General features: G+C 36.3%; 1 non-coding gene across 1 annotated transcript; it reads left to right on the forward strand.

The window, feature by feature from the left end:
• The first annotated feature begins 568 nt into the window (after positions 1–568).
• Positions 569–675, forward strand: LOC111769842 (U6 spliceosomal RNA). The gene has a single exon (XR_002802658.2). It is a non-coding gene; the product is annotated as a U6 spliceosomal RNA (small nuclear RNA).
• The last annotated feature ends 9,546 nt before the right edge of the window (positions 676–10,221 follow it).

Consider the following 10,221-nt stretch of genomic DNA (forward strand, 5'->3'; position numbering starts at 1 on the left):
CTGAAACTTCAGTCACACTTCTGCCCAACTACATCAGAATTTGTGGGAATGGGAACAGGAGTAAGCGATCTTAAACTTACCAAAGTGATTCCTATAAGCAGCCAAGATTGAGAACCACTGATATAAAGCACGTTTCACAAACATGTTCTGTGGAGCACTAGTTCCAAAAATAGCCACTTGAAACAGTTTAGACATTCAAATAATTTGGGGGAAATTTCTCCTATGTACTCTCTTTCTGACTGAAAATGTAGTATAGAATATTAAAGAGTCTGAAAAATCCCATAGTTTTTAAAAAAGCAAAAAACATTATACACCAGTTTTCACCCAAGTTATACCTCACAGAACTTGAATTCAATAGATCTCATTTTAGAACTTAGTGGTTTAGGGAAAATGGACTGATTAGAGATGAGATTATGCATGGACATTTGTGGGTGACATTAATCCCTTCTCTGAAATAGGAGGCAGGGAAGACAAGATACATCATGTACCAAACTAGCATGTGGTGAATGAGATTATGGACATGAAACCTGAACATGAATGGAAAAAGTTCTCAAACAGTAGATATGGGGTGCTCGCTTCAGCAGCACATGTACTAAACTTGGAAGGATACAGAGAAGATTAACATGGCCCTTGCACAAGGATGACAAGAAAATTCATGCAGCATTCCATATTTTTCCAAGAATATCCTATCCAGCAAAAAATCCTTCAGATATAACATAGAAATGAAAACTTTTCCAGATAAACAAAAGCTAGGGGAGTTCACCACAAGACCCCCCTAAAAGAAATTATCAAGAAGAGCTTCATACCTGAAAAAAGAAGAAAAGTGTTACAAAGTCCTGAGTAGGAAGATAAATAGATAGACAAAATCAGAAAATTGTAGTTATCCAACAGAACAGGTTAGCAAACACAAAATTATAACATTAAAATAAAAGGAAGGAAAACACCAAAAATAAATATAATCTTGTCATTTTAACCACAAACTCACAACACAGGATGGAATAAGATGTGACAAAAACAACTTAAAAGGGGAAGAGGAAATGGATGGAATTACCTAAGTCTAAGGAAATAACAGGTTAGCAGAAAGTGGACTGTCTCATCTACAAAATCTTCCATACAAACCTCAGGGTAACAACTAAACAAATAATTAAACACAAATAATAAATAAGGAGAAAACTAAGAAAACCAGCATAGAAAACTACCAAACTGAATTGGTAGTCTGAAATACCTGGGACGAGAAACAAAGGAAATGCAGAAAAACTTGAAAATGAGGGGTAAAATGAAGGGAGAAAATGAACCATTAAGTCTTCATATATCAATAATCACTCTAAATATAAATAGACTGAAGTCTCCAATCAAAAGACAGAGTGACAGATGGATTACAAAACAAGACCACACAATACACTGCCTCCAGGAAACACATCTCAGCTCCAATGACAAACGCAGGCTCAGAGTGAAGGGATGGAAGATGACACTCCAAGATAATGACAAACAAAAGAAAGCAGGTGTCACAATACTTATATCAGACAAAACAGGTAAAGAGATAAAATAGGTAGAGAGAGAAAAAGAGGGGCAGTATGTAATGATAAAAGAGTCACTCCACCAAGAAGACATAGCACTTATAAACATCTATGCACCCAACACAAGAGCATCCAAGTACATAAAGCAACTATTAGCAAACCTAAAAGGAGATGTTAATAACAACACAATCATAGTAGGGGACTTCAACACTCTACACACATCGATGGATAGATCATCTAGACAGAAAGCCAACAAGGAAACAGTGTAATTAAATGAAAAAACTAGATCAGATGGACTTAGATATATACAGAACACTCAATCCAAAAACAGCAGAAGACACATCCTTCTCAAGTTTGCAAGGAACATTCTCAAGGATAGATCGTATGCTGGGAAATAAGGCAAGCCTCAATAAATTTAAGAAAGTTGACATAATATCAAGTAACTTTTCTCACGACAATGCTACGAAACTAGAAACCAACTATAAGAAAAAAGTTGAGAAAGGGAGAAAACTGTGGAGACTAAACAGCATGCTACTGAACAACAAATAGGTCATTGAAGAAATTAAAGGAGAAATCAAAAAATATCTGGAGACAAATGGAAGTGAAAACATACCATACCAACTCATATGGGATACAGCAAAAATAGTCCTAAGAGGGAAATTCATCACAATACAGGCTCACCTGAACAAACAAGAAAAATCTCAGATAAGCAATCTCAAACTACATCTAACAGAATTAGAAACAGAAGAACAAAAAAGCCCAACTCAGCAGAAGGAGAGAAATAATAAAAATCAGAGTGGAAATAAATGAAATTGAAATAAAAAAGATGGTCAAAAATATCAATGAAACAAAGAGCTGGTTCTTTGAGCAGACAAGCAAAATTGACAAACCCTTAGCCAGACTCACTAAGAAAAAAAGAGAGAAAGCTCAAATAAATAAAATCCGAAATGAAAGAGGAGAAATTACAATGGACACCACAGAAATACAAAATATTTGTAAGAGAGTACTATGAAAAATTATATGCCAACAAATTGGACCATCTAGAAGAAATAGATAAATTCTTAGACTCTTACAATCTCCCAAATTTGAATCAAGAAGAAATAGAAAATCTGAATATACCAATCACAAGTAAAGAGATTGAAACAGTAATCAGAAACCTCCCAGAAAATAAAAGTCCAAGATCAGCCGGCTTCTCTGGAGCATTCTACTAAAGATTCAAAGGTTTATTACCTATACTTCTCAAACTATTCCAAAAATTGGGGAAGATGGAACACTTCCTTACACATTCTATGAGGCCAACATCACCCTGATACCAAAACCAGACAAGGACAACACAAAAAAGGAAAATTACAGGCCAATATCACTGATGAACATAGACACAAAAATCCTCAACAAAATATTGGCAAACTTAATACAGCAATACATCAAAAAGATCACACCATGATCAAGTGAGATTTATAGTAGGGACACAGGGATGGTTCAACATCACAAATCAATCAATGTAATACACCACATTAACAAAATGAGGAATAAAAACCACATGATAATCTCAAATGCAGAGAAAGCATTTGAAAAGATCCAAGATCCACTTATGATAAAAACTCTTAATAAAATGGGGATAGAAAGAAAGTACTTCAACATAATAAAGCCCATATATGACAAATCCACAGCCAATATCATACTCAATGGGGGAAAAACGAATTCATCCCTCTGAGAACAGGAACAAGATAAGGGTGCCCACTCTCACCACTCTTACTCAACATAGTACTGGAGGTTTTGGCCAGAGCAATTAGGCAAGAAAAAGAAATAAAAGGAATCCAAATAGGAAATGAAGTGAAACACTTGCTGTTTGCAGATGACATGATTTTATATAGAGAGAACCCTAAAGAATCAATCAGAAGACTATTAGAAATAATCAACAACTACAGTAAAGTTGCAGGGTACAAAAACACTTACAAAAATCAGTTGCATTTCTATACTTTAATAATAAACTAAAAGAAAGAGAACTCAAGAATACAATCACATTTACAATCACAACAAAAAGAATAAAATATCTAGGAATAAATTTAACCAAGGAGGCGAAAGACCTGTACAATGAAAACTATAAGACATTACTGAAAGAAAGATGACATAAAGAAGTGGAAAGATATTCCACACATATGGATTGGAAAACTAAACATAGTTGAAATGTCCATACTACCAAAAGCAAGCTACAGATTCAATGCAATCCCAATCAGAATCCCAATGACTTTCTTCATTGACATAGAGCAAAGAATCCTAAAATTCATATGGGACCACCAAAGACCCAAAATAGCTAAAAGCAATCCTGAGAAAAAGGAAGAAAGCTGGAGGCATCACAGTCCCTGACTTCAAAATATACTACAAAGCTATGGTAACCAAAACATCATGGTACTCATACAAAAACAGGCACATAAATCGACGGAACAGAATTGAAGGCCCAGAAATAAAACAACACAGCTAATCTCCGACAAAGGTGCTAAGAACATACAAAGGAGAAAGGAAAGTCTCTTAAATAAATGGTGTTGGGAAAACTGGACAGCCACATGCAAAAAATGAAAGTAGACCAATCTCTTTTGCCATACACAAAAATTAACTCAAAATGGATCAAAGACTTAAAGGTAAGACCTGAAACCATAAAACTTCTAGAAGAAAATATAAGTAATACACTCTTTGACGTCAGTATTAAAAGGATCTTTTCAAATATGGTGTCTCCTCAGACAAGGGAAACAAAAGAAAAAATAAACAAATGGGACTTCATCAGACTAAAGATCTTCTACAAGGCAAGGGAAACCAGGATCAAAGCAAAATGACAACCACCAATTAGGGGAAAATATTTGCAAATCATATAGCTGACAAGGGGTTAATCTCCATAATATATAAAGAACACACATAACTCAACAACAAAAGACAAACAACCCAATCAAAAAATGGGCAGAATTTGGACAGGTATTTCTCCAAATAAGATATACAGATGGCAAACAGACATATGATAAGATGTTCACCATCACTAATCATCTGGGAAGTGCAAATCAAAAGTACACTTAGATATCACCTTACCCCTGTTAAAATGGCTATAATCACCAAGACAAAAAGTAACAAAGGTTGGACAGGTTGTGGAGAAAAGTGATCCCTCATACACTGCTGGTGGGAATGCACACTGGTGCAGCCACTGTGGAAAACAGTACAGAGATTTCTCAAAAATTAAAAATAGAAATACCATAGGATCCAGCTATCTGACTACTGGGTATTGATCCAAAGAAACTGAAATCAACAATTCAAAGAGACATATGTACCCCTATGTTCATTGCAGCACTATTCACAATAGCCTAGATATGGAAGCAACTCAAGTGTCCATTGACTGATGACTGGATAAAGAAAATGGGGTATATATAGAGGATGCAATACTACTCAGCCATAAAAACAAGACAAAATTATCCCATTCACAACAACATGGATGGACCTTGTGGGTATTATGTTAAGTGAAATAAGCCAGATGGAGAAAGACAAACACCACATGATTTCACTCATATACGGAAGATAAACAAACACACAGACGAAGAGGAGAGATCAGTGGTTACCACAGGGAATGAGGTTTGGGGGAAAACACAAGGGGTTAAGGGGTGCACTTATATGGTGAATGACAAACAATAATGTACAACTGAAATTTCACAATGTTGTGAACTATTATGACCTAAATAAAATAAATAAAAGCTGATATGGGGAGTGTGATAGGGAATCAGAATAATGAAGGGGTGCTATGCAGGGGTCTTGCTCTTAACCTTGCTGCAGGTGTAGCATTGCTTTTCACGAAACAAAACTATATGATGACAGTATATTTTCATATGTAAAGTGAGCTTCTAAGTCGGTAAGTAACTTGGCCAATGTCACATAGTTAATCTATGTTAAATTAAGAATTAGAAACAAATCTTCAGGATATAAGCAATTTTAAGTGCTACTTAAAATTTTGAGGCTTAAAAACAAGAGTTTTAGTTAATCAGATACACATTTTGGATGTAAAAATGACAATAGAACTAAATTGTGAAGTGGGATTATTATTCAATTGTTAGGTAATAAGTATGGGAATGATGTTGGCTGTATTTTGAAACTTTGGCCGTTGGAGAGTTGTAGAGACATGGAGTCCACAATTTGTAAGAGGCTACAGGCTGCTGCTGCACTTCTTTAAGGCAGTGTGAAATGACACGGGAACGTTCAAAACAAGTTCCCCTGGCTTCATTGCTGGTGCTCTCATGCCACTCTGTATTTATGTCCTGTTCGAGCACTGAGGTCCAGGGAAGCAAGTCAGTGACTACATCTCTTGAAGTTTCAATGCTGAAAACAAAAGTAAACCAAGCATATACACTGGTGATTTAGTCACTAGGCTTTTGCCAATAAGGTATTAAAGCTATTTCTTTGGTCATGAAACTTTATACCCCCAAAACAAATTTACCGAGCTGAGAAATATACCGAATAACTTCACTAGGACAGTCTTCATGGATTCTTCTTCCAAGGATTGTTCATTGTTAGCAATTCTTAAAGCTTTTATCAAAAGATGTTTTCAATAACGCAATAAGCACTGTCTTAGCTATTTTGTTTGGGGAGGGAGGTAGGGACAGGGGAGTTAGGATTTTGTGCTTATTCAAATATTAGATTTTCATCATGCATTGAGTATCCATTTTTAAAGAAGTTAAGGAAAATAAAATACATTGACATTGTCTGAAACACTCTTTGCTGTCTGGTAAGTTGATAACTAACCCAGTTGTGTTGCCAGTTGCTTCAGCGTTCCTTAACGGCATCAATTTTTATCACTGTAGAGATTAGGTAAGAATGATTGTGCCTGATAGAGTGCTTGGGAAACTTTTTTCTCAACAGAAGATAAGGTTAAGGGTCCCATTTAACATTTTTGTTTATTCGAGGAAAATTAGCCCTGAGCTGTCATCTGCTGCCAATCTTCCTCTTTTTTTTTGCTTGAGGAAAATTCACCCTGAGCTAATATCTGTGCCAATATTCCTCTATTTTGTATGTGGGTCACCACCATAGCATGGCCACTGACAAATGGTATAGGTCTGCGCCTGAGAACCCAACCCAGGCTGCTGAAGAGGAGCACACTGAACTTAACCACTAGGCCACAAGGCCAGCCTGCCACCCCCTCATTTAACTTGAATTACTTCACTGGGTAATTTTGTAATAACGAATCAAGCTATGTACACAGAACTGATTTGAAATCTATTGTGTACTATTCAAATGTAAGACATTTTTTAAAGAACTACATGGGTGGCTTTTTGATATTTCCTAGTTGCTGTGAATCTTGATCATTGAGAAATAAAAAGATGGGGCAAATTTGAACCAAGCCATATCATAGAGTTAGTGTATCACTATTCCCAAATGTCCTAGGGTCCCCATCAGTAATATAAGTAAAAGATTTTTCTGTGAAATACACCAAGAAAATGGCAGATGGTTGCAGACTTGTCTGACCCATGGCCAGGCCATGATCCTGCTTGAAGAGTGTTTGCCATCTTTTTATTCACCTCTGGGGCTCTTTTCGGTTTGATGTCACCAAATCCTCATAGAGGAAAGCAAAGTGTTTATCTATGAATAATTCTTAGAAAGTCCATTTAGGGACTTTTCACATAAACCACAATTTACTGAAATTCTAACACAAGAGTAAACACAAAATCTCTTCTGTGGTTTCTCATAGCAAACTTTATGTTTCTAACTAGTAGCAACTCTGCAAATTTTTATGACAGGCAAGATAAGAAGAATTTCTTCCTTTAGACTATGTTTAACAAAATTCTTTGTAGAATTTTGCAGTTGAATATACTTTTTACACGTGACAGTTCTTTCACACTCTAAACAAGTGTCATTTTATGAAAGTATGTAAATTTACGAAAGTTGGTATCAGCCTCAACATTTCTGCCGCAGAATCTTTCCTTCGAAGAGAACACTGACAAAAATGGAAAATGATTAAATATGTTTAGGCTTTTCTAGGCAGTAATTTTGTAGAGCTTATATTAGAGTGATGACAAAGGGAAACACAGGCGAGAGGTTTGTGGCATTTAGTGCTGCCAGCCTCTTGGAGGATAGCGAGCCCTCTGGCTTCACAAAATAACAGCAGTGGGCTGGAAAAGAGGTCAAGCAATTATGGTACGGAACCATGTCTTTCTGTTTTTCATGATCTGTAAACATTGGTGATACAGAGGGAGAGATTTACAGTCAGTGAGATGAAATTCTGAGGCTGCTAAAGGCAAGGATAAAGCATTGAGGGAGGACTGTGCTTCACAGGTCAGTGTTTCTCCCACACGAGGCCAGGGCTCCACCTAGAGTCTGTGTTTTGTAACGATGGGTTCTTAACCTACTCAAGAATTAGCATGGATATGAAGCTAGTGGTACTGGTTGACTGACTTGTTAATTTATGTCTCATCACATTAACCTTTTTTTAAGTCATTGATTAATTTTTATTTTAGAATAGTTTGGCATTTACAGAAAAGTTGCAAGAATATTACAGAGTTCCCAAATATCTGAACTCAGTTTTCTCTATTGTTAATGTTGCTATGGTGCATTTGTCACAACAAACCAGTATTCGTGCATTATTATTATCTGTAGCCCATAATTCATTGAGATTTCCTTAGTTTTTACCTAATATCCTTCTTCTGTTCCAGGATCCCATCCAAGATACGACATTACATGTAGTTGTCATATCTCCTTTGGCTTCTCTAGACTGTGACAATGTCTCAGATCTTCATTGCTTTTTATGACCTTGGCAGTCTTGAGGAATATTGCTCAGATATTTTGATGAATGTCCCTCAACTTGGTGTGTCTGATGTTTTTCTCATGGTTAAACAGGGGTTACATGGTTTCGGGAGGAAGAGCGCAGGTAAAGTGTAGCTTGCATTACATTATATCAAGAATACATACTATCAACGTGAATCATTACTCATATGATGTTAACCTTGTTCACCTAGCTGAGGTAGTGTTTGTCAGGTTTCTCTACTGTTAATTACTTATTTTTTCCTTCCTACCATACTGTACTCATTAGAAGTAAGTCACTACGAGCAATCCATGCTTCAGGAGTGGGGAGTAATATGCCACCTCCTTGAGTGGGAAGGATCTGTGTAAATTTTTTGGAGTTTTTCTGTATGAGAGATTTGTCTATTCTCTCCCATTTATTTAGTTATGCAATTGTTTATTTATATCAAGATGGACTCAGATATTTTATATTTTCGGTTATAATCTAATACTGTTATTTATGTCATTGCTTAAACTCTTCCAGATTTGTCCATCTTGGCTGGCTCCTGTGCTTCTTTGATGGAACTCTATCACTTTGTGTTTTTGAGCACGTCCTCACTTCTTGCACTACAAGATACTCCAGGCTTATTTCGTGTATTCTTTGCCCCAGCCCTAGAATCAGCCATTTCTCCAAAGAGCTTTGATTTCTTTTATTGGGGGATGGTATTAGAAACCAAGATATGGCTGAAGGGTGCATTTGTTGCAACTAGTGTGTCATTGCTTTCAAAGTCTCTGAACAAAACTAGGGAAATATATGAGTGCAGAACAACTCGTGTACACAAATATGTCTATAAATATTTCCATATGTAACCATCTGTGTGTGTGTGTATATATATACATATGTATATAAAGCTATCTGTATATTCATACTTATGTCTCCCATTCTAATCCATTACCACATGGTTTATTCTAGCCTTTACTTCTTGCTCCTCTGTAACCTCCCACTCCAACAGGGAGAAACCTAATGCTTATTATCCACCATCCATTTGTTTATCCGCGAAATCCCAGAATCCGTGTAGGGTGATTTCAGAGCTGTTTACCTCTGCCCCCATGGCAGAGTTCATGAACAGAGTATAGCACTTATGTTCAGTTCTTTTTGTCTTTTATCTTACAGTTTCCACTTATTTCGAAAGTTGCTGAGATCAGCACCTTTTACCCTAACTCCCTTCAGTGAGGTAATATCATACATTTGTAACACAGATTTTTTTTTTTTTATCACAGTCTGCATTCCCTCTTGGGGTCTCTCAATCTCTTAACTTTTTTTTCTTAATTAGCATACCTTAAGGCTCACTCTTCATACTGTAGGATTCTGTGTGTTTTGACAAATTCATAGTGTCATATATCCACCACTACAACACCCAAAATAATTTCACAACCATAAAATTCATTTCTGGTTCCTCAGTTCAACCCTTCCCCAGCCCCCAATCCCTGACAACCACAGAGCGGCTTCCCATCTCCACAGTTTTCCTATTTCCAGTGTGTCATATAAATGAAATCGTGCAGTATCCAGCCTTTTAAGATTGGCTTCTCTCACTTAGAATTACACATTTAGGATTTATCCATATTGTTGTCTGGATGGAAAACTTATTCCTTTTTTCGCTGAATAATATTTCATTGCATGGCGGTTCCACACTTTGTTCACCCATTCAACTATTAAAGACTATTGTTGTTGCTTCTATATTTTGGCAAGAATGAGCAAAGCTGCTATAAGTATTTGCACGCAGGTTTTTGTGTGAACATAAGTTTTCTAGTCAGATGAATAAATGTCTAGAAGCAAAAACGCTTAATCATATGGTAAGACTGTTTGTCTTTGTAAGAAATAGCCAAATATCTTCCAAAGTGTACCATTTTTCACTCCCACTAGTAACGAATGAGAATTCTGGTTGCTCTGCATCCTAGC

Source organism: Equus caballus, chromosome 1 (genome assembly GCF_041296265.1).
Source record: "Equus caballus isolate H_3958 breed thoroughbred chromosome 1, TB-T2T, whole genome shotgun sequence".
Classification (NCBI taxonomy): Eukaryota; Metazoa; Chordata; class Mammalia; order Perissodactyla; family Equidae; genus Equus; species Equus caballus.